General features: G+C 42.3%; 1 protein-coding gene across 1 annotated transcript in view; it reads right to left on the reverse strand.

The window, feature by feature from the left end:
• The window catches only part of AXDND1 (axonemal dynein light chain domain containing 1), a 2,684,234-nt gene that overhangs the window by 2,291,181 nt on the left and 367,003 nt on the right, over positions 1-26,050 (reverse strand). The gene's annotated exons all lie outside the window — the stretch shown is intronic.

Raw genomic sequence — 26,050 nt, forward strand, 5'->3', positions numbered from 1 at the left:
GAGCAGTGCAATGCTGACTGAAAATAAGACTGAAGGATGCCAGCTGTATGGCATAGAGGAATATTGCCCAGACTATGCTGCAGGAGCTTGGTGATGTGGCTGGGAGTGAGCTGCCATAAGTGAACCCATACTATCTAGATATCTGTCTATACATGTAATCATTTACATATGTGCATGCACACATGCAGACGTACACACACACACACACTCATATGTGTATGTATATATATGTGTGTATATATATATATATATATATATATATATATATATATATATATATATATATATATATATATATATACACACACACACACACACACACACACACACACATATATATATATATATATATATATATATATACATATCCTTTGGTTTGGATGCTAGTTGGGATATTTTACAGACACCTTAACCTTTATTACCTTTAGCATGGATGTTAGTTGGAATATTTTGCAAGCACCTTGATCTTTATGGACATCAGCTAGGTTTAAAGACCCTGTGTTTCTAAAGTTTCGCCAACTATCCACTTATACTTAGCTGATGAGGTCAATAAAAAGGCTTAAACTTGCATGTTTACAGCTAGTGGGCTTTGGTTTTATTGGGCTAAATGCTATGCCATAAAAACTTAAAAAACTCAAAAAGTCATGGACATTCAAGAGCCATATAGCTCAAACACTTAATGTCCTAAGTGGTCATTTACATAGATATCCCATGGGCTACAATTACAGAAGGTTTAAAGTATCATACAGTGAAAACTCTAGCGTGGTTGTTGAGTTCTTGCAGTTATTACTGAATGGTTTATCTGTGTGACTTTTTTTTACCCATTGTTTATATATATATATATATATATATATATATATATATATATATATATATGGGAATACTTTGATTTATCAAATGCACAAGCATCAAACCACAGGTAATTAATGCTCTCCTTTTATGATGCAGTCAACAAAACCCAAGCACATATTCAGACATAATTTATCTGAATAGTGGTAGTGTTATGAAACTATTTTTCTAAGGTAAAGTGCAGGGTTATGGTTTGGGGCAGAGTCAGGATTAGAGTTAGGGTTATCAAGCATTATAAAGTGGTATAAATGGAGGGGGTGGCTTTTCTCAGGCGCCCAGAGAAGCAGACAGCACAAGATGAACAATTTCATTCTCAAAGGCATGGATACGGGTACATCTCATTGGATGATGCAAGCTGATGACTTTAAATCATCACTGCACATACAGAGTGCAGGTTGACTGCAGCATCTGCCACTTAAGCTTTTATATAGGAAAAAAAGAAGTTATGTACCCACTATAACGTTCCATGTGAGTTGTCCATCTCACCTTCACTCTTTACTGATGGGTTTAGGACCGATCCTCGGTTCTGACTTGGCCATTTACAAAAGCTTGAGGTCTCCCAACTAGCTTGTGGCTTACCATGATGCTCTAGGGAATTCCCCAGATCTTGTTTGCTAGTATACTAAATAGTGCATATAAAAAGTTTTTACTATCAACAAAAACCAAGAAGAGGGTCAGAGAATATTAGATGCCAAATAGTAATCTCTCGATCCTCCAGGAGCCAAAGGCTGGGGGCAGGAGGGTGAGACGTAGGAATGAAGGTGAGATGGACAACTCACATGGAACGTTATGGTGAGTACATAACTTCTTTATGTGATGTTGTCCTGTCTCACCTTCATTCTTCACTGATGGGACAGCGTCCCTAGCACCATCCTTCTTGTGTGGCTCATGGGAGAACATTCTTCAGTACCATGGATCCAAAAGAGGCCCTGTTCCTGGAGGCAAAATTCACTTTGTAATGAGTGATAAAGGTATGAGGTCTTGCCCATGTTGCTACAGCACAGATGGTGTCAATTGGCAGTTTTGCAAGAAAGGCAGAAGAAGTAGAAATAGCACTAGTTGAATCAGCTCTTATTTTGCCTGGAAGTTGTTTGTTTACAGACTGGTAGGTGAACATATGCAATCTGATAACCATCTGGATATAGTAGATTTAGCTACTGAAGCACCTTTCTTGCAGTCTGAAAAGGATACAAACAGTTGGTCAGTCTTTCTAAAGTCCTTTGTTCTGTGTAAGTAGAAATGTAATTGTCTGTGAACATCCAGTTGGTGTAACATACATTCTGCCTTATTGCCATATTTGTGGAAAAAACTGGTAAACCTATGTACAGGTTTAAGTTTGATTCTGAGCATACCTTAGGTAGAAAGGACAGGTTCATACGAATTGAGACTCTGTCCTTATGGAACAGCATATAGGGAGGTTTGATGGACAGCCCTTGTAGCTCCGAAACTCGACTAGCTGAAGTGATTGCTACTAGAAAGTTCTCTTCCAGGTTAAATACTTTAGGTCACAGGATGATGCGGGCTCAAAGGGGGAAAGGATTATATGGGATAAAACAAAATTTAGGTTCCATGGAGGTAGAGGTGGTTTAATGGGTGGTTTTAACAGGTTAGTACCTCTCAAGAAAGCTTTGTCTGTCTGTTTGTGGGACATAATATTCGGACCTCCTTCTCCAAGATGGAAATTAAAGATTGCAGCTAGTTGAACACGAATAGTAGCTGCAGCTGCCCCCTCCTGGAAAAGCTTTGCTAAAAATTCCAGAATTGAGAGTAAAGGTGCAGAGAAAGGGTCAAGATTATTTTCCAAAGCCCAGGAGGAAAATCTTTTCCATTTGCTGAGATATAATCTTCTCAGAGAAGCTTTGTGAGAAGATATGTTGCACTGAAGGTGAAAGGTCAGGTAGCCTGGCTATGTTTGGAATCGGAGCAGCCATGCTGTCAACTTGAAGGTTTGCAGAGATGGATGGAGCCTCCCTGACGGGTGAATCAGAAGACCCGGAACTGGGTCTAGAATCCAGGGCACCTCCTGAAGATGAGGCCACAAGAAGGAAAACCAGATTTGACGTGGCCAGTATGGAGCGAGAAGTATAAAGTTCATTCCCAATGCGCTGACTTTATGAAGAACTTTGAGTATCAACGGAAAAGGAGGAAAGGCATAAAGGAGACCCGAGGGCCAATCGTGTATGACTGCATCCCTTGGGGACTCCCCCGGAGGGGGGATTAGGGTAAAGTACCTGCTGCACTTGGCATTCAAAAGTAGATAGTACTGAGAGTAGGGTCTGTTATTAATTTGCTTATGCTGTCGATAAAGTATGTATTGAACAAGTTGGCTATTTCTAAGGGTGTCTTGTCTGGGCATGGTGAAGGGTTTTGTTTAGAACCTGGAGTAAGGTGGTTTGTGATGTTTTTCCAGAGCTGTTTTAGGTTGTGGGGTACATTATTTGAGCATCACATCAATATGGCTTTTTTTTCAGGTCACATTAAGTTCATAGTTTCATAGGTGTGTACTAGGCTAATGGCCCTGGAGCCTTTACAAGTCTAGCCCATAGAAGTGCCCTGGCACCGTGCCACCCGATGTTAGTTCCCAGTGCCTCTATCAAGTAGAGCCACTGGAATGATCCCTGGGGTGAACTTTCTATTACCCATCCATTCATCAAGATTTCTCTTGAAGAGGGACAGCGAGGTGCTCTGTTTTACATGTATGGGAAGTCTATTCCAAAGTATGGGTAGTCTCTGGGTGAGGAATCTGTCCCACCAGCATGTTCTGTTGATTGTGGTAATGAGGTGGAGGTTTCTGGAGTGTGTGGTGCGAGGGATTGGGATTTTTTTAGATGTAGCATTTCTAACAGTGCTGGGTCAGACATGGCTTTGCAAGTCAAGCAAAGATCGCCTCTAAGTAGGCAATATGAGACAGAGAATAGCTGGAGTCTTTTGAGTCTGTCTGTGTAGGACATGTGTTTAATGCCTACGATCCTCTTCATGAGGTACTTCTGTGGCCTCTCCAGCTGTTGCAGTTGTCTAGTGACGTACATGCTAAATAGGGCATTATACTCAATGATTGGTCTAATGAGGGAAGAGTAGAGAGAGATGATGACCTCTTTCTTCCTGGATGCAAAACCCTTGATGATGAGATGTGCCACATAGAAGGACGTTCTGGCCACAGTGGCAATGTGGTGGTCGAAGGAGAGGTTGCTGTCAACCTGCATCCCCAGATCTCTTATAACACCTTCAGTGTTTAGTGGGCTCCCATCGATGTGGTAATTAGTGGGAACTGAGTTTTTACCAAAGGCGATGACGACACATTTTTTGGCATTAAGCTTAAGGCCATGGTTTCAACACCAGTCACTGGTCTCAGTTAGGCCTTTCTGTAGGATGTCTGCATCACTTGGGGCGTTAATAATGGGTCCCAGCTTGCAGTCATCTGTAACCTTGGTCAGCCAGAGTCCCTTTGTGTTGGCCTGGACTTCTGAGAAGTAGATGCCAAACAGGAGAGGACCCAGGACTGATCCCTGTGGGACTCCACTCGTGACTGGTCAGCAGTCTGACTTGGAGTCTACTACTTTTACACTGTGTGCTCTATCTGTCAGCCAATTTGCAACCCACCTAGTGGTACAGGGGTTGATGCCTAGTTTGGTGAGTTTATCAATAATTCCCAAGTGAGGAATGGTATCAAAGGCCTTAGCCAGATCAAGATAGGCTGTATGCACTGCCTTACCTTCATCCACAGCTCTGGTAACTGACTCAAAGAAGTCAACCAGGTTGGGCAGGCATGATCTCCCCTTCACAAAGTCAAATTGCATGGGGTCTAGAGTTTGGAGATTTCCTATATCTTTGTTAATCAGGTCCATGATGATGCGCTCCATATCTTTACATATCAGACTTGTCAGGCTAATGAGGCAATAATTCCCAGAGTCTGCAGTTGCTCCCCCTTTATGGAGAGGGATGACTGTAGAAGTGCACCATTTGGTAGGGACAAAACCTGAGGTGCAGCTGTGACTGAACAGGGCACACAGATGTGGTGCCAGTTAGCTTTTTTGTTCATGTAGAATGCAGCCACGGATATTATCAGGTCCAAATATTATTAAATAAAACTCCCATACCAATAAAACAACCAGTGAAAAAGCAAAATGTACTAAGAAAAAATAGTAACACTGGTTGTAACAAGGCTAAAAACAAGAGCATTTAATTGAGTAAGCGCTTTCACGGATACATCGCTTCTTCAGACTGCAATCAAACAGCATCACATTTAAATACTAAAACAATCAAACTAATTATGACATCATGCAATTAAAACATAGCTTACTTAAAGGAATACTGTATGGCAACTCTTAAAAACAATAAAATCAATGCTTCAGTGGCTTTGACTTAAGAAAGGGTTTAAGCGAAACCATGCTGTTCAAGCACTGGTATGCTATCTGAGTCCATCTTTAATTATTTTTCTGTTGAACATCCTGTGATACCCATAGTATATGGGTTACCAAAAATACATAAGGGCTTGAAAGATCCACCAGTGTGCCCTATTGTTTCTAGTAAAGGATGGGCCGCAGAACCCCTTTCCATATATATCGAAAAAAATCTACATCTAATTTTGGATAGTTGTTCAACAGTTTTGAAAGATACTAAGACCTTTTCGAATATGCTCAGCTCCAAATGGAGAGCTGTTGAGCATGGTTGCTATTTTGTGACTCTAGATATTGAGTCATTGTTTACTGTCATTCCCAATGAATGGGGTATAGAGAAGGTGAGAGAGTTGCTTTGTGATAAAGGGATGGAGAATAATAAAGTGTGGTTGATTTGTACATTGCTTGACATTGTATTGGATAACAATGTTTTTGTTTTTGGGGACACATTATTTACAGAAAGTTGGCATGGCTATGGGCACTGCATGTGCCAATAGCTACGCCAACCTTTCTTTGGTCAAATGGGAACATGAGTACATACTTTCTAGTGAATTGTTTAGTGGATCCATTGCCTGGTACATAAGATTTGTGGACGATATATTTTTGTTGTGGCAGGGTTCTGAACAAGCTCTTACTAATTTAATTGTACATCTGAATGAGACTACGAATTTTCTGAGGTTTACACACTAATATTCTCCTAATGAAATAGACCTTCTTGATGTTAAAGTCACCAAGCATCAGTTAGATTCTATCAGGGCTAGTCTGTATAGGAAGCCAGTTTGGAAGAACAACCTGTTGCACAACAATAGTATGCATCCGAAACACACTAAACTGAATATTATACAAGGACAAGTTTTTAGGATGATGCATCTACATAATGATGACAACCAGTTGCAACTTGCTCTGGATCAACTTAAATCAGAATTAATTGAGAGAGGATATAAAGGGTATGACATTGACAAATGTATACTTGAGGCCTGGAGAACCAGGCATGACAGATGTAAACCTTATTATAATGAGAATATTGTTCTCTTACAGATGGAAGTTAGTAGGAATGATATTGGACGTAGCACTAATAATATGCTACGGATGCCTTTAACCTTTGCTAGTGACATTAATGTGGTATTTGAGGTTATTAATAAGAACTGGGTTATTTTGTCTACAATGGAAGGGGTCAAAGGGGTGACAGGTGAAAAAATAAGAAGTTATGTACCTACCATAACGTTCCATGTTAGTTGTCTTCTTCTCGCCTTCTTTCTTGCTGGATGGGTTCGAAGCCGATCCTCGGCTCCGACTCGGCCAATACTAAAAGCTCGAGAGCTAATTCCACCGGCTCGAGGCTCCCCTATATCCCACAATGCTAGGCGGTAACTACTCAGATCTCGTTTGATAGCTATACCAAGCAATCCTAGTCTCCATAGAATGGAGTAGGGAAACCCACCTCAAAACAATCTGCGTAAAGGAAAGGCAGACCTCAGTAAGGATAGAAGAGGTGGAAGAACGTGTGGGAATGACAACTTTCAGAAGAAAAACACAAAATGAATTCCAGTCGGTCTGTCCAGGCTTGGGGGAAGGAGGGTGGGACGCAAGAAAGAAGGCGAGAAGAAGACACATGGAACGTTATGTACATAACATAACTTCAATGTTAAGTTGTCAATCTCTCATTCTTCTTTCTGGATGGATGGGGCCCCCCTAGCACCTTATCCCGGTGGCCTATCTGAACAGACTCTTGAGAACAGTGGAACCAAAATTGGCACGACTTCTGGAAACCATGTCCAATTTGTAATGTGAAATGAATGTATGAGGAGAAGCCCAGGTGGCTGCTGCACAAATTGAATCTATTGGCAGCCTATCCTGAAAAGCTACGGATGTAGCTAATGCCCTAGTTAAATGAGCTCTAGGTCTTGAGGGTAGTTTTTGATGTCTGATCTCATAGATGAAGGTTATTGTAGAGGTGAGCCATCTAGAGAGGGATACTTTAGTAACTGGAAGGCCCAATTTACCTTCCGCATATGACAGAAACAATTGATCAGATTTCCTGAATTGTTTAGTCCTGTCTAAGTAATATCTAAGTTGGCGATGAACATCCAAAAAATGTAGCTTTTGTTCTGACCTGTTTGAATAGTTAGGGAAAAAGATGGGAAGATCAATAATTTGGTTTAGGTTTATTTGAGAAGAAATTTTAGGCAAAAAGGATGGATTAGTACAGAGGGATACCCTATCTTTGTGAAAAACTAAGTAAGGAGGACGACTGCACAGAGCATGGAGTTCGGATACCCTTTTTGCTAAAGTTATAGCTACCAGAAAAAGTGTCTTCCAAGAAAGCAACTTCAGAGAACATGAAGCCGCCGGTTCGAAGGGGGGAAGAATTAAAGATGCCAGAACCAAGTTCAAATCCCATTGAGGCGGGGGATCTTTGATTGGAGGTTTAAGAAGAAATACACCCCTTAAAAAGGCTTTACAGAGTTTGTGAGCCATGATGCTAGACTCTGAAACACCAACATGAAAATTTGATATGGCAGCCAATTGAACTCTAATGGTTGATGCAGAAGATCCTAAATGAAAGAGTTCTGCTAGAAAGTCTAAAATAGACTGGATAGGTGCAGTAAAGGGATCTATGTTTTTTGATGTTGCCCAAAAGGAAAAACGTTTCCATTTGCTACTATAAATCTTCCAGGTAGAAGATTTATGAGAGGCTATCAAGATATCTCGGACCGAGCGAGATATTGAGGGAAGCTTGGCTAAGGTTGGAATCGGAGAAACCACGCTGTGAGGTTTAGAGAAGGCAGAGATTGGTGCAGCTGACCCGATTGGTGGGTTATCAGATCTGGTACTGGGTCCAGATGCCAAGGCTGCTCCAAAAGGTAATGATGAAGAAAGGGAAACCATATCTGTCTAGGCCAGTAAGGGGCAATGAGGATCATAGTCACTCTCAAGGCGATGGCTTTCTGAATTAGTTGAGATATCAGTGGAAAGGGGGGAAAGGCATATAGAAGTCCCCGTGGCCAATCGTGGACTAGAGCATCTCTGGTGGGATGGCCTGGTAACGGGAAGAGAGTGAAGAAGTCGTGACACTTGCTGTTTTGGGGAGTAGCAAAAAGATCGCAGCAAGGCTGGCCCCATCTTAGGAATACTTCTTCTAGAACTGATTTCTTTAGAGACCACTCGTGGGGCATGAGAATTGCTCTGCACAATTTGTCTGCAATAACGTTGGATTTCCCGGGAATGTGCGTTGCTATCAGAAAACGCAGAGAAGAGATCGCCCATTGCCAAAGTCTGAGTGCCTCTCGACATAAAGGGTATGATCTGGTTCTGCCTTGTTTGTTGATGTACCACACTACGGACATGTTGTCCGTTTGAATTGCAATAGTCCCAGTGGGAAGAGAGTCGTGAAGGGCTTGCAACGCTAAAAGCACTGCTCTCATCTCTAAGACGTTTATGTGCAAGTGGCACTCGAAAGGTTGCCACGTGCCCTGGACTGTCCTGCCCTGATAATGCCCCCCCACCCGATCAGGGAGGCATCTGTTGTCAACGTGGCGACTGGGGGGGGGGGGAGTGAAGGGTCTTCCTTGGAGAAGTTGAGGTGAGGAGATCCACCAATACAGTTGATTCTTGCATGCTTGAGTTATCAATATGGTATGGGACATCGGGAGCTGTTGAAAGGACCATTGAGTAAACAGCATCCATTGGAGGATCCTCATGTGAAAGCGAGCTAAGGGGAGAAGGGGAATAGCTGCTGCCATGAGTCCTAGTACCTTCAAAACCAGTCTGGCTTTGACTTTGTTGCATTGTAAGAGAAGGGAAACTTGGTTCCGAATGTCTAACACCCTCTGCTCTGTGAGTCTGGCTGAAAGATTGAGTGTGTCTAAGGTGGCGCCTATAAAGACAATAGATTGACAAGGCGACAAAGCAGATTTTTCGAAGTTTATTGAAATGCCTAGAGCTTGGCAAGACTGAATGGTGAAGTCCCTGGATAGGAGAAGCTGATGTCTGGTGGTGGCGGTAAGCAGCCAGTCGTCTAAATATGGAAACACCTGGAATCCTTGACGTCTCAAGTGAGCCGCAACCACTGCCATGCATTTGGTGAACACACGGGGGGCTGTAGTGAGACCAAAGGGCAGGGCCCTGAACTGGTAGTGACTGTCTCCCAGCCTGAAGCGGAGATATCTCCTGGAGCGTCTGTTCATTTTGATGTGGTAGTACGCGTCCTGAAGATCTATCGAGCACATCCAATTGTCCTGACCCAAGAAGGGTAGAATGGACTGTAGCGTGACCATCCGGAACTTTGTTTTCTTGACAAACTTGTTTAAGTAGCTGAGATCCAGTATGGGTCTCCAGTCCCCTGTTTTCTTTGGTACCAAAAATAATTTGGAGTAGATTCCGGATCCTTGCTGGTCTGCCGGGACTGATTGGATAGCTCTTTTTGCTAGCAGCTTTGAAATTTCTAATGCTGCTTGTTCCCTTAGACCGGGTGGAACATCTGGAAGGGATCTTTTTGGTTGGGTTGGCATGTGAATAAAGGGAATTTTGTAACCCTCGGATATGATCGACTGTACCCATTTGTCTTGAGTAAGGGAAAGCCAGGCTTTTGGGTATAGTGATAACCTTCCCCCGACTGCCTCCGAAGGTGGACAGCCGGGCAGCCCCTCAGGGGTGCTATAAGGGTTTGTCAGAGAACATTTCTCTGCTACCCTGGTTTTGCGGACCTCCTCTGCCTCCAGGGCGGCGTCTATTATTATTCCCCCCTCTGCCTCTAGAGGGGAATCGGCCTTGTGCGTCAGATGAGACTCCCTGGGATTGTTTATGAACCACATCTTTCCTCCCCTTTGACCTTTGGGATAGGGTCTAGAAGGGGTAGAAAAACGGACTCCTACAGCAGAGAGAGTCTTACCTTCTACCTCGCACCTGGTCAATGTATCCTTCACCTGTGGACCAAACAAGGATGATCCATCAAAGGGAGAACTGGTGAAGGACGCCTTGAAAGGGTCCGCAAAATTGCATAGCCACATCCAGGCGTGACGTCGTAAGGCAACACCTGTGCCTGCGGCTCTACTCGCTCCATCTGCTGCATATGACACCAGCCGCATGGAGGAGTTGACGATGGAATTTAGGGTTGCCAACTGGGAGTTCATTGTATCTTTGAACCCCTCAGCTGTAGGATCCTTTATCAGTTCACCCATATCCTTGAGTAAATCTCTCTGGAGACGAGTGAAGTGGCATAAGTAGTTCAGCGACCGCATTGAAAAGGTCACTGATGAAAACATCCGCTTGCCGTACCTGTCCATGGTCCTAGATTCCTTATTAGGAGGATGGACAGGAACCGACGGATCAGCTAATTCCTTCTTTGTGGCCGCAGCCACCACCATGGCATCAACAGGGACACCTTTGGATAAAAAATCTTTGTCTCTGGGGGCAGTAATAAATTTGGATGGTCTCCTCGGGTGGGTTTCACTGAGTCAGGAGTTGCCCAAGCCCTCCTTGCCACCACTCCCATAAGGGGGTCAAAGGGAGGGCACACCCAGGAGGTAGAAGGGCGAGAGCCAAACGCCTCAAGATACACTGACTCATCCTCCGAAGGGTTAAGGGCTGGCCAGTTCCCCCTCTGTTTCAGGATTTCAAGGATGTCAGCAAAGGAGACATCCTCAGAGGGGGATCGAGGGGAACCTTCGGATTCCTCTAAGTCAGTGTCGGAGGTGATAGACTCAGGGGAGTCAATGTGCTTCCTCTTGCACTGCCTCTTCCTAGGGGGATCTCCTGCAGGGTCAGGAGAGGCCTCGGAAGAGGAGGAAATTCTCAATGGGGAAACTTGAGGAGTTGGCTCTCTGCAGTCTGAGACAAGGGGGTGAGTAGAAATCACCGCAGGCACTGTAGATGGAGGGGCTGAAGGAGCTGACTGTGGGGCAGAACCTGGTTCTAGCACGCTCCGCATGACCTCGAAGGCACCCCTGTCAGGCAAGGCCCGAGGCCCCCGCTCCGAAGAGACAAGGACCTCCCCCGGCACCGACAGAGACGGCTCCGAAGCCGATGTCAGAGCCGAACTCAGTAACGCCGAAGCCCCGAGAGGGAGAGCGGGGTCGGACAAGGGTCCGATGCCACTCGCCCCCTCGGAGCCAACGAGGGAAGCTCGGCGCCGAGATCCCTCCAAAGAGGAGATCGGAGCAGACGATGGAGCCGAAATGGAAGGTATCGGATCCGACGCACCGACAATCATGGCTCCGACAAGCCTTGGCTCCGAACTCGAAGGAGTCGGAGGAGGAATGTATTGGGGAACGGGAATAGCCACTGACTGGTGAGTTGGGCTATGCAGCATTTGGGCCAGTGCCTCGGACTTGAGAAGTCTACTCACTACCCTTTGCAAATCATGGTCGGATAATCTGGAAGACCGAGAGGAATGAGTTTTGTGACTTCGTTCCGAAAGGAGAGGGGATCCTGGCGCCAAATGCACGGATCCGATAGAGGGGGATCTGGACCTCTTTCGATTGTGGCTCCGATAAAGGTATCGGAGCCGACAAAGTTTATCAGCCTCGGCCCAGCCGGAGCCGAGGTAACAGTATGGGTTAGAAACATCGGCTCCAGCCAGAGCCGATGTCGGCCGACTTAGATTCCGCAGCAGTCGACACTGGAGCAGGAGCCGACTGTTTAGAAGTTTTTGAAGGCTTCCTGACACAGACTGAGTCGGGGCCTTCAGGCTTTAATAAGCCCCGCAAGATGAGCTTATTCTTGCTCCTGCAGGACTCTAGGGCTAAACCCATGACAAAAGGCACAAGAGTCCTACAGGTGCAAAGGCCCCAGGCAATACACAAGAAGTGTGACCGTCTGTCAGAGACATTTTCTGACAGCACGAGTCACACTTCTTGAAGCCTGAGACCTTGTCTTTAGACATAGTAAAATAAGAGAGCCTAACACACACAAACACACTACAGACACTCTCTTTAGAAAATATTAAAATAAATTTTAAGGTTAAACCACTAACACACACACACAAGCCCTTACAAAAAAAAACTAATTTAGTAAAGGACTAGGGGAAGGGAAGGGGCCGAAGGCCTAGAACAAGGAAAAAAAAGGGAAAAGGGGTTCGACAAACAGAGGTCGATTTGTCTAAATTTTAAATTAAACTTAAAAGTTATGTATTAAAAATAAAAAAGGGGTTTTAGAAGTACCTAAAGGTAAAACTGTAATTAACCTGCCTGAGCCGGTAGAAAACGCACCTCGTCAGCTATAGCGGCAAACGAGATCTGAGTAGTTACCGCCTAGCATTGTGGGATATAGGGGAGCTTCGAGCCGGTGGAATTAGCTCTCGAGCTTTTAGTATTGGCCGAGTCGGAGCCGAGGATCGGCTCCGAACCCATCCAGCAAGAATGAAGGTGAGATTGACAACTTAACATCAAACTTTACCTTTCGCAATAATAGGTCCTTGAAAAGCCATTTGTGTTACAGAACTGCTGATTTTTCTAAGTTTCCTAGGTTAGAGAGAATAAGTACTTATGCATGCAGAAATTGTATGGCATGCAGACATATACACATGGGAGGACCTTTTACACATCCCAGTCTAGGTTTTAAGATTGACCCCAATATATATGCTGACTGTTGGACCTGTAATGTTATTTATTTTAGCTATTGTGTTAAATGTTTTTCTTTCTATGTAGGTAAATGAATCGTTGCCTTAAGGACAGGATACTAGAACACTTTAGGGACATCAGGAATATGAAAGAAAACAGTGCACTAGCTATCCATAAAATGAGGGAAGGCATGGACCACACATTTACTTTTTTAGTACTTCACATTGTAGCTGCTAAGAAGAGAGGGGGAGATTTTAAAAATACTACTGAACTAGTTGAACAAGAATGAATTTTGCAATTACATGCTGACAAGCCTCCAGGCTTGAACAGCATGGTTTCACTTAAACCCTTTCTCAAGACAAAGCCACTGAAGCATTGGTTTTATTGTTTTTAAGAGTTGCTATACAATGTTCCTTTAAGTAAGCTATGTTTTAATTGCATGATATCATAATTAGTTTGATTGTTTTAGTATTTAAATGTGATGCTATTTGTTTGATTGCAGTCTGAAGAAGCAGTGTATCCGTGAAAGCGCTTACTCCATTAAATGCTCTTATTTTTAGCCTTGTTATAACCAGTGTTATTGTTTTTTCTTAGTATATTATCAACTCCCATGGAAGCTGTATTCTTGGCCTTGGACAATGCAGCTTTAACCTGTGCTGCAGTAATGCTGGGAGCCTGGCATTCTTCTGGTATTGTGATTGGTCCTTTGGGGGGAAGAGAGGGGTAAAGTCGTCACTGAATCTGTAAGCCAGTATGCTGGCAATATCTGTTGGCTCAGTATAGGAGGTACCATTGTGCAGTAACTCAGAGCAAATCTGGGTATTGCTATGGAGGTTCTTGATATAACTATAGAAGGCTTTGTGATTGTTTTTAGTGTCTGTCACAATTCTGCCTTCATAGCTGGCTTTAGAGGATTTGCTGAGACATCTCAATTTTTTGTTGAGGCTAAAAAGGGCATTTTTCCAGTCTTGGGACTTCACCTTTTTCTGCACCAGTTCCTTCATTCTGTTGTAGAGTTTATTAATGGCAGGGGACCACCAGATTGGCTTCCCTTTTTGGAGGAGAGCGTCTTGGTTCTATTGGGTATGGCTAGTTCCATGCATTTATGGACGTTCGTACAGTGCATTGATGTATGATTCAGCTGTCATGCAGCTATTTTCCATTGTCATGAGTACCGTGAAGTTAGCCACCTCTGTTTTTAGGAGCCCAAAGTCAGTTTTGGAGAAGTTTTTCAAGGTGGCTACCTTTGCTTGGGTGTGGGTGAGATGTGGATTTCCACGGTGATTAGTTTATGGTCAGCTCTGACTAGGGAGGGATTGACTACTGGTGTAGAGCAACGGTCACCCATGTTAGTAATAACCAGGTCAAGGATGTTGCTTCCTCTAGTGGGGGTCAGAATAAGCTGGTCCTTGATGAAACGATGAATTCCAGGAAGTGGTGGGCCAGTGTATTGGTGCTTGAGTAGTTTTCCCAGTTGATGGAGGAATAGTTGAAGTCTCCTAGTATGAGAGTGTTGGGTTAGACCTTCATAGATTCCAGAGTGCTTAAGAATATGGAGTGAGAGTCTAGGGACATGGTGGGGACCTACAGCAGGCTATGACCTGGATCACCATCTTACCCAATATTAGTTCCACCTGAAGTATCTCAGATGCGTTACTCTGGGCTATTAGTCTGGAGGTGTGCATGTCCTTTATGAATATGGACACACCACCGCCTTTGGAGCTACGGTCCATGTTTCAGGGCCGAAAGGTGTGGAATGAGATATAGCCTGGTATGCAGGGGTGTTTTCGGCGGCTTTAAACCAGGTCTCCGTTACAGCACAAATGTCGATGTTCTCCATTCTGAGGAGTGCTTCGAGCGAGTGCATCTTGAGATTTAAATTTCTAGTGTTGAGCAGCATGACCCTCAGATTGCATTTATTTATAGCTGTTATGGTGATAATTTGGTCTTTGGAACACCACCTAAAAAAGGCACTATAGGGGTGGCAAGAGCCTTAGCCAGTATACGGAAACCCAGGGGTGACAGATGCAGGCTATCTCTGGCAAAGCATCAAGGTCTGTCAATCATGTCGTCCCAAGCAGATTGCATCCCCTTAGAATGACACAAGAAACTTAGCCGACTGTTGAAGTCAATCATCTTTTGTTTGTACTGTGGTATCATTCTGGGTGACAGTAGGATACTGCTCGGGGCTAGGGTCATACCTGCCTGGGCCACATAATCCGAGAGCTCCAACATGTCTCTTTTCATGTAGTCCAGGGAGGTGCGTCTCAGGTCATTCGCACCTACATGGACAATGACAGAGTCATACTTGCACTTGTTGTGGAGTGACCTGAGTGCGTGTATTATGTGTCGGATTCTGGCACCTGATAGACAGCTGACTGTTACCTTCTCCTTATTCAACCTAGTGAGTGGGACATCTGTGTGCCTCACTATTGAGTCACCTATGATTAGTTCATTTCGACAAGGTGTCTAGCTTAGGGGCTTAGGTTGAGTGGCACACTGTAGAAGTGAGCTACGTGTTCTGTGGTTTGTGCTGTGTTGTGGTGGTCAAGTGCATTTCTGTCTTGGAGGTCTCTGCTGTTTGGGTAAATTTCTATTGACAACCTCTACGAAGGTGGGTGTGTGGTTTGTTTTTTTATGTGAGAGATGTGATTGTGTGTGTTCTGGAGGGCTATGTGTTCCATGTAGTGTGGTGCAGGTGTTGGCCTTCTCCTTTTGACCAGCTTGTCTGGTCTTGGCTGGAGAGTGCATAGCTTCCAATCTGGTGATATAAGTGCATCTCTCACAAGTCAGTGTTGGGAGGTAAGAGTAGAGGGTTGTCTGTGTACATGAGGCAGTTGCTACACTGCCTCAGAATGCCCAGGTGCACACGGTTAATAGGAGAAAGCACAGGGAACTGCCCTTTAATTATGCCAGGAGGGGTGGTCATAACTACTAAGTACTGGAGCTATTTTCGTAAAGAACAACTAGTGCTGATGGCACTTAGGTGTGCTACAATAATTGCTACAAAAACCTGTTGAACTGTAAAGCGATTAAGCTATTTGAAGCATAAGAGAGAAAGAACTAGCAAGATTTAAGGGAAAAACTGAAGAGCAGACTTTCTGGCACCAGTAATACTTTACCTCAGCTCGGCACCGCTAGGCAGAGTTTAAACAAGCGTAAACCGGTGCAAATGCGGGCTTTTAAACCAGAAGGTTGAAAGGGATGGAAAAACTGCTCAAACGGCCAATAAACTACAATTTCTAGGCCAGAAACTACTCCTCTTGTGGTAGATAGGCTACCTAGTGCTTACCACTCCTACTGATAAGCTAGAAGGCTTCCCTCCCAACACAAAAAGGCTTGGGGGGCTCAGAAGCTTACAAACAGTCCTGGATACAGCAAATCTGTATCTGGACTAGACTAGTTACAGGAAAGGCGGGAAACAAGCGCAAACACAGACTTTTAAACCAGAAAGTTGAAAGGGATGGACAAACTGCCCAAACGGACAATAAACTACAATGTCTGGGCCAGAAACCACTCCTCTTGTGGTAGATAGGCTACCTAGTGCTTACCACTCCTACTGATGAGCTAGAAGGCCTTCCTCCAACACAAAAAGGCTTGAGGGGCTCAGAAGCTTACAGACAGTCCTAGATACAGCAAATCTGTATCTGGACTAAACTAGTTACTGGAAAGGTGGGAAACAAGCGCAAACATGGCCTTTTAAACCAGAAATTTGAAAGGGATGGAAAAACTGCCCTAACAGCCAATAAACTACAATTTCTGGACCAAAAATCACTCCTCCTGTGGTAGATTGGCTACCTAGTGCATACCACTCCCACTGATAAGCTAGAAGGCTTCCCTCCAACACAGAAAAGCTTGGGGGGGGGGGGCTCAGAAGCTTACAAACAGTCCTGGATACAGCAAATCTGTATCTGGTCTAAACTAGTTACAGGAATGGCGGGAAACAAGCGCAAACACAGACTTTGAAACCAAAAAGTTGAAAGGGATGGAAAAACTGCCCAAACAGCCAATAAACTAGTTACAGGAAAGGAGGGAAACAAGCTTAGAACTTTTTTTTGTTTTGTTTTGTTTTTTTGCTTGTTTGTTTTTTTTTGCAGAAAAGCAGCTAAAACAGCAGTAAAAACAATTCAAATGCAGTGCAAGCTAGCACACTTAAGTGTGTAGCAATATTAAAGCAAATACAGTTTAAATAAATGCAGTTAAATTAAAAAATGACTAAAAACAAGGGCAAAAAGCAGTACATTAGGGAAAAAAATCAAAATTAAGGCACTTAGAGTATCTCTTTCCCCTTCCTGATGTTCTTGCAGTCTGCAGCACACCAAACTGGATCCACGGAGCTTAAACAAGCGGAAACCCATGCAAAAGGGGTCTATGTCATATAATCGAACTTCCAAAATTTGGAACACCATATGTTCGAACTTGGAAGTTCGAAATATGACAACATCAAAACCTCAGAACAGTGAATTTTTTTCCAGGGAAAAAATTTGCTGTTCCGAAAAACACACACACAACACAGGCACACCAAAAACCTAATAAACCTACACTACACCTTACATACACAACTATCTATGCACTAACCTTAACCCAAACCCTAACCCTAAAGTTCATCACTATCGCACACTTACCTTACCCGTGTCCTAACCCTAAAGTCCGTCACTATCACACACTTACCTTACCCGTGCCCTAACCCTAAAGTCCGTCACTTTCGAACACTTACCTTACCCGCACCCTAACCCCAACGTCCGTCACACTCGCACACTTACCTTAACCCGATCCGTAACTTTCGCACCATAGTACAGAAAATGTCGAAGCTCTGATTTTCTAAGTCTTTTAGGCCGTTCTGTCAGGATTTTGTAGTTATGGCAAGAGGCATGAACTGTCAACACTAGGAGTCTTGACAAGTGCAGTGTGGAAAAATTAATGCACGTCATATTCAGAGTGAATACTCTTCTTGCATAGGAATCAATGAGGGGGCATGTTCAAATTGAATTTCAACTTCAATGGTTTTAAATGTGGTAGCACACAAGTGCGCAATGTTTTAATCTGAAGAAGTTGATGCAGGGCGCCGACGAAAAGCAGAATCGCTGTGCTTAATAAAATTGGAGTTTTTGTTTATTGGCGTCTTAGTTGTTTATCCTTTGGAAGTTTTTGTGACCTGCTTCAGTGAGTTTGATCATCTGGCTGCTTTTATTTTTGAGTTTTATTATTTGGCTTTGACTATTTGAGGCGTTTGGCCGTGCTGTTCTGGAGGAAGGAGCTGAGCTAGTTTGGTAGCATTTCTATTTTTAGAACTTCCCCGTACAAACTTCCAATATTCGACATTCTAGATGGTCGATTAAATAACAGGTACCCTGGAAAAGTGGGCTTTTAAACCAGAAAATTGAAAGGGATGGAAAAACTGCCCAAACGGCCAATCAACTACAATTTCTGGGCCAGAAACCACTCCTCTTGTGGTAGATTGGCTACCTAGCGCGTACCACTCCCACTGATAAGCTTGAAGGCTTCCCGCCAACACAGAAAAGCTTGGGGAGCTCAGAAGCTTACAAACAGTCCTGGATACAGCAAATCTGTATCTGGACTAGACTAGTACAGGAAAGGCGGGAAACAAGCTTAGAACTTTTTTTGTTTTGTTTTGTTTTGTTTTTTTACAGAAAAGCAGCTAAAACAGCAGTAAAACAATTCAAATGCAGTGCAAGCTAGCACACTTGAGTGTGTAGCAGTATTAAAGCAAATACAGATTAAATAAATGCAATTAAATTTAAAAAAATGACTAAAAACAAGTACAGAAAGCAGTAAATTATGACAAAATCAAAATGGAGGCACTTAGAGTATCAGAAAACAATGCCAGCAGATATCTAAATAATTCAGTCAAACAAAAATTAAGACAGTGCAGAACTCTGAACAGTTGCAAAGTGCCAACAAAGTGTTAAAAAGTGCCAAAAGTCTACAACTGTCTAATTTAATGCTTCTAACAGGTACAATATTGCTAATATAGAAACAATATCTTTAATACTTTTCAGATGAATAGCTGAATACATTGCTTAAATGAATTAGTGCTAGCAGGGGTAACATTTTGAGACGTGTGAATGTTTTAAGTGCCAGGTGTGTGTGTGTGTGGGGGGTGGGGGGCAGCACTAAGAGTTTGTGAGTACAATATGAAATTCTCTTCCTAAATCCCTGCTGTGGAGCAGGTAGGGACAGTAAAGTTCTGTAAGAAAACTTACCACATCAGTAGCCTACATGGGATATAACAGCCACACAGCTTCCAAAGCTTTAGGGCACTTTTCACATCCGCAAACCATTAGTCATCTCAAGTTGAACATCTACTGTTATGAAAAGTTTACTACACAACTGTACTATTTTCTTCACATTGATCTCTGCTGAAGTGGCCTATATATATATATATATATATATATATATATATATATATATATATATATATATATATATATATATATATAGATTGCCATAGCTTAAAACAACTGGATGATGGAAGGAGAAAGGTCCAGTACACCTGGAGAATAGTCTGAAACATTCTTTCTCCATCATTTTGGGGTTCAGGGAAGAACATAAGAAAATGAATAGTTTATCTTAAAGTAAACTTGGATACCACTTTAGGCATAAAATAATGATTAGTTCTCAAGGAAACCTTTTTTCTGTGGAAAATGAGATAAGGTTGACCCACCATAAGAGCTTGCGACTGAGATCTTGCAGAGGTCAGAGCAACCAATAAAACTGTTTTCCATGTTAAACACCTCAAGTCAGACAGATGAGTTGGTTCAAATGCAGAAACTGCTAGTTTCTCTAGCACAACATTAAGATCCCAAGGAGAAGCCATCAGTTTACTCTGAGGTCCCTTCTGCAAATCCCTTTTAAAAACATCGCAAAATGGGAATGCCTTGAAAGGGGGGAATCCATGGGCAGGCAATTTCATTGGCACAATAGGTAGCACACTTGCCTTTGGTGCAGAAGGCTGTGGTTTTTATTCTCCCACCAGGTGCACCAATTACTGCCATGCAGCATAAGGGCAGTGCTGCACTCCTTAGTGTGATGTCCTTTGGATGAGACATTAAACCAAAGTCCCATCTACTTGAATTGGTGGTAGCTCAAGTGGATGTAAAACATCCCACAGCTCCTACTGAAAACAGGAGGGGAAGTTCCCTGATGCCCTGGTCAAATTTTCCCTAGTCGTATAAATATAATCTTGGATATCCCCTGAAAGAGACTGCTAGTCTAGTGGGATTAACCCAATCAACAAAGGATAAATAAAATAAAATAATACATGCTGAAATGGCCAACAAATGAAGCTTGATAGAATAGTAAGTTGTGTCATAATTAAGTACCTCTAATAAATATTATAAAACCAGAGAATTACTAGCCCTGATTGGATGCTGATTATGATGTTGGTACCAACCAGAAAACATTTCCCATTTGCTAATATATAATTTCTTTAGTAGCAGGTTTTCTTGCCTCCATTAGTACCTGCTGCATGTGCTCAATAAACAGGTGGAGAAATGTATTAAAACCATATCATCCAGGCAATCAGTTAAAATTGTTTGGGGTCGGGATAAACATCCCTGTCTATGTGGAAATATATCCAGTCTGTGAGAAAGCTTGTGGTAATTGCCCCTAGCCACTTCCAAAGGAAGGGTGAATCATTGCTGCCTGGGCCAGAAGGGAGTCAACACAGTGATCTTTAGGGATTCCTTCTGAATTTTTTTAGAAGTTCCCTGGATATTAGCAAAAAGGGTGGAAAATCATACAGGAATTTTCCTGTCCAAGGGAAGAGAAAAGGAATCTGTCTTCCAAGCCTTTTTGCATGGAGTCCTGTAGCAGAAATATGCCAGCTGATTGTTCATATGAGGCAAAAAGGTCTATTTGAGGAACTCCCCAGACATGAATCAAATCTTGATCTCATTTTCATTTGTGAGGATCTGCCAGCTTGTTTGCCACACAATTTTGCTCTGACAGAATGTAGAAGGCCTGTAGAACGATATTGCACTGCAAAGACATATCTAATGCTAACATAGCTAGTCAGCATAGACGGTAACATCTGGATTCCCCTTGCTTGTTCATGTACCGTTATAATGTGAAGTGGTTCTAGGGACCAAAGGTGATTCAGGGAGTTAAACATCTTGGTAAGGGTAAGCATTATTTTTATATTTATGTGCTTGTGTCTGTCTTTGTTGTCCCAGATACCTTGCACTTTTATGCCCCTTGACACTGCTCCCCAAGCAAAATCAGAGGTGTCTGTCCTGGATGACTGCTTTGGAGAAGGAGGGAGAAGGGGAGACCTAAATTCTGGGATATTTATGGTCTCCACCAAGTGATTTCTCTTCTCACAGATTCCATAATTAGAATCAGAAAAGATAATGAGTGTTGGTGCTGGGACCACAGAGACTTCAGATACTATTGTATCTTTCTCATGTGGAGTCTTGTCAGAGGTATCATGAGAAAATAGATGCCACGGGATCCAGAATACCAAGATATTCCCCCCACGGTGACTGAAATCTGAGTGGAAAATCCCTGGAAAAGATCTAAATACAGATCTGTTATTTTTTTTTCTGTAGAAGAAAAGATCTTTTTACTGAGGTGTCTAGCAGATACCCCAGGAACATAATCCTGCTGATGGACTCAAAAAAGACTTAGATGTTCTCTTAGAATCCCAGCCTGCACAGGAAATCTCTCAACCAACTGAGATATTCTTGACACTTTGAAAAAGACTCTACAAAGATAAGCATGTTTTAGATATATGGTTAGCAAAAAAACAAAACGAAGAAGAAGAGGTAACTGGTCGTGAGGTGAAAACGCTTCGAACTTGGGCACAAACTGGTTTAGAAAAGAAAGATCCAGAACTGGTCTCCAGGCATTTTCTTCACCTAGCCCAAGAAATATTATTCAATAAAAACTTTGGTCTGCTGGATGTGGAGTAATTCCCTGGAAAGGAGAGATTTCTTCCCACTGCCATCTGTAACCCTGCTGAATTAAGTCTCAGAACCCATTTGTCTAAAAAAACTGCTACCACAAAGAGAAACAGAGATTCAGATTTTCTGGGAGGAATAAGGACTGTCAGCGTGGAAGGAGAGGTCACGTTTCCTTACATAGGCATTCTGACTTATTTAACTGTCCTTTGTTCTGGGAGGGTCTAGCTTTCTTTTTGTCACCTCCCTGCCATTGTTTTTTAAACATCTACTTACCAGCATTTTGTTTTTTCATGCCAAAATTGGATGATACAGCAGAAAATCCCTTGGAAACTTTAGTGAAGGAGGGCTGAAAAATCATGTATTGGCTTACGCCTCTCATCACATTTTTGATAACCTCTGCAGCAGAGGGTCCAAAAAGTAAATCTCTAACCAAAGTGAATTTAAAATCTCATTTTTTTACATCCTCTGGAAGGTTCTGAGAATGCAGCCAGGCAAATCTCCTCAACACAAGTGGCAATGACTAGTACTGTTTTGAGGTTTGCCTGGCTGCATTCTTGTATCTACAGTTATAAACATTCTTTAAACAATGAGTAGTGACCTGAGAAATAGAAGAATTTAAACTAGACAAAACAGATTTTTCCACACAGGAAGGAACTGCAGATAAAACATTCCTCATACTTTCACAATTAGTCAGAATAAATAAACAATGTATGGGTCTGACAATTCAAAATTCTAAAAATTAAAGTTACAGAAGCATACACTTTTTTTCCCAAATTATCAAATGTTTTACCATTGTCAGAAGGATGAAGGACTAGAATTAACAAAATTATTGGCAGCAGCTGGATTAACTAAAGCTATAGCTGCTGGGTTAGGCCTGGAATGAGTGTACAGAAATTTGAAAGATAAATTTTTGCATTCTATCTTCTTTCTTAGTTGCAGCAGGATAGCTATCAGAGAAAACAGGTTGTGACAAACACGTTTCAATGCTGACAGCACTGGGGGATGGCAGGAGGTTCTGGGAATTCCAGCTGTAACAGTTCATAACATTTTCTGAAGGACTGAGGAACCTTTCTCCCACTGAAAACACAGGCACATTCTGGAAATAGTGTCAAGAAAGAGAACCCTTTGCAGGGGGATTCAGATAATATGCTCTCTTCAGAGTCTGAATCAGAAATCTGAGGAGAAAAAAAACTGTATAAGGTAGGACAAACATGGCTATTAATCACAACAACGTCCTCAGGGATGGGTACAAAATTATAGCTAAGCATGGGCACCTTCTCTCCCCATTCTCCCAACACAGATAGAAGTGGCTCTACCTTGCCCACTAAGGGGATCCCAACAGCCACAGAGGACATGGACATGGCTAACCCCCAGTCCAAAGTGCCTGAATGGGGGGAGATGAGCAGTCTGAGGAACAAACATGGGTATACTGCTAGTCTGCTGCAGTGACAAATGCTGCATAGTTATTTTTTTTTCATTTTGTGGCTGGAAGAAGGACTGACTGTGGGACCGGTAGTTTGTTCCATGGTCAAGTTGAAAATGATGCTTCATTCCTGGAGAAAACTAAGCAACACAAGCCTATAAAATTTTAAAAGTAATATAAAGTCACTTTTCCCCAAAAAAACACAGTAAAAATACTCTAATAAACCTTACCAGCCCAAAAAGTAATTCAAACACTGTTTCTCAACAGAAGAAAAAAAAAACTTTTAGAATGTTTAAACCAACTTTTTAACTGGCAAACACAACAGTGCACTTTCATTTAAAAGTACATCAAAGTAGTATGACAGTCAATAAAAAACAGCAGTGATGAATATGAAGAACATATTACTGTTGCGTATATGCAATCTATGACATTCAGTATGTCAGGGAGGCAGACAGATGTCATAAAAATAGCTGAGTGCTGGATCTTTCGTTTGTTATGCTGGGATACCAAATGTAGACGCATCACATTGAGAAACTGGTTAATTATTTTAGAAGCAGAGACTTGTGATACATCTAATATACCACCACCTTAGTCTGTGAAAGGACTCTGTAAGCTCGAATGGTGAATGCTACACATACCTTAGGACCCACAGAGACAGGAGGGCCATATATTCCTGTACATTCTCTATGTTAAAGAAAATATGCAGAATGTACATGAATGTATGTTAACGAAACATATCCTTAAAGTATTACATTCAACATGGAAAGCAACAATAATCTCCTGTCTATAAAATTGTGAAACATCATGCCCTACTGGTACTATTTTCACTTCTTCTTAGCACCACATCACACCAAACAATAAGAACTAGTGGCATTAATGACCAACAAATGCTGCTGCACAACAACAACTGCTTGTTGTCCACACTCTGATATTTTCTTATTTTCCTAATCTTATATATATATAAATATATATGTGTGTGTGTGTGTGTGTGTGTACATATGAACACACACACACACACTATTTTTTTTAACTTTATTTTTATATTCATTCACAATTATATACTATGCAATCATCCTATATAGTACACTTTTTATTTTACACCAGTAGCATGCTGCTTTGCATTACTAGTCTAGTTACTTTCACGCCCATCTCCCCTTTTGACTGGTAGCAACTCATCTTATTTCAATTTTTTTTTTACTTTTTTCACCTACCCCTCTCATTTTCTTCTGCTTTATATTTTTCCTCACAATGACTAGAAGACTCTTGCCAAGCTCCTCTTTCTGGCATTTGCCAATAGTTTTCCAGTTTTAGGCTATTAAACTCTTCACCTCTGCTACAATTAGTTTTATAGCCTGCATTTCTTTTTCTGCCAACCCGCACTTAATTACCTATATCTCAAATGCAAAATTCCCAGGATTTGTATTCCGCTTTTCCAATTATCCTCGTCCACATTTCTAGGTGCTCTGTCCAGATCTTTTGTGCTGAGGTATACTCCCAGAACATGTTTCATGCCTGCATCTTTGTGATGCATCTCCAACAGCTTGAGTCTGCTTTCTTTCCCTCCTTATATAATCTTTTTTTGGTGTAAGATATCATCTGTGTAATATTCTTAATATCTGAACTCCCACCCCATGCATTTTCTGCATTTGTGATATTTGTGGAATTTTTGCCATTTAGCTTCCCCGGTCCGTCACCCTTTTTGCTTCCCCCATCCTTCCCTTATCTCTTTCTTTGTGACTTCCTCCACTGTCTTCTCATAAAGGATAAAATTTAAAAAAGTCTTCATAAATCATTCTGCTTTTAACTTTCACCTGTTTTTTCCTATTTCTACATGGAGCTTTCCTTTCCCTTCTCTTTCTTTTTTTTCCTCAGTTTATGCTTCCCCTCTCTTCTCTAGCCATGTTTCTCTCAGTCTGGTTTATGCCCATCATTCATTTTGTGTTAAAGTAGATTGCTGTATTAATTTCTGTAGGGTTTTGAATGCTGGCTGTCTTTCTGTCCCTTCCTTCATTAATTCCCTTTTTCCTCTTACCCCTCCACCTTCAATTTTTCTACTTGTTTCTTCTCTATGAAAGTGCCCACCTCCCCTTGCTTCCATATGTGTCTTTCTTTCACTTATCTACAGGTCATGTTGCCCTATCTGTTAAGTACCTCCTCATTCATTCTTTTATATTTTCCCCACCATCCAATTTTCCTCTGTCCTTTTGCCTTTTGGTTTCCCCCTTACCATCTATCCACAAAAGTAGGTAATTTGTAAGGCCTGCAAGGATATGAGTCCCCACCCACCTTTTTTCCTAGTCAATTTCTTTTCTTTTTTTTTTTTTTTTTGAGACCCTTCTCCCTTTTCCTTTCTCCATCCACCATTGCAAGTACTTCTGTATTTTTATGTTTGAACTCCAGTGGGTCCACTGGCAGGTTTCTTGGTGCATGCACTATATCTGGGAGAATCGTCATTCTAATTTGCCTAAGTGAGAGTGTGTGTGTGTGTGTGTGTGTGTGTGTGTGTGTGTGTGTGTGTGTGTGTGTGTGTGTGTGTTCTATATCCTCACTTCTCTTGATTCTGCCTAATTATGTGTATGTTTTATGTTCTCCTTTCTCTGGCATCCCAAGAATCTTCTCTTTCCACCACTTCTGTAGTGTATCACTTAATACGTCCTACATATACTCCTAGATATTTGGGGTATTCCCTTTCTTCAAACTATCCCACTACTCCTTTCCCTTTTCTTTCTCCTGTCCTGACCACCATCTTTTTCTCATTGCATTTAAGCTCTGAGGTCCTTTTAAACCTTGCAAAAACTGGCATTATTTTATCTATGGCCATTTTAAACATTCTCTGACATAAGCATACAGTTATTGGCGTCATTTAGGAACCTTGACTGTACACCTGTTTTTCCCACC

The sequence above is a fragment of the Protopterus annectens genome, chromosome 10.part0, assembly GCF_019279795.1.
Source record: "Protopterus annectens isolate FY-2018-M chromosome 10.part0, PAN1.0, whole genome shotgun sequence".
Lineage (NCBI taxonomy): Eukaryota > Metazoa > Chordata > Ceratodontiformes > Protopteridae > Protopterus > Protopterus annectens.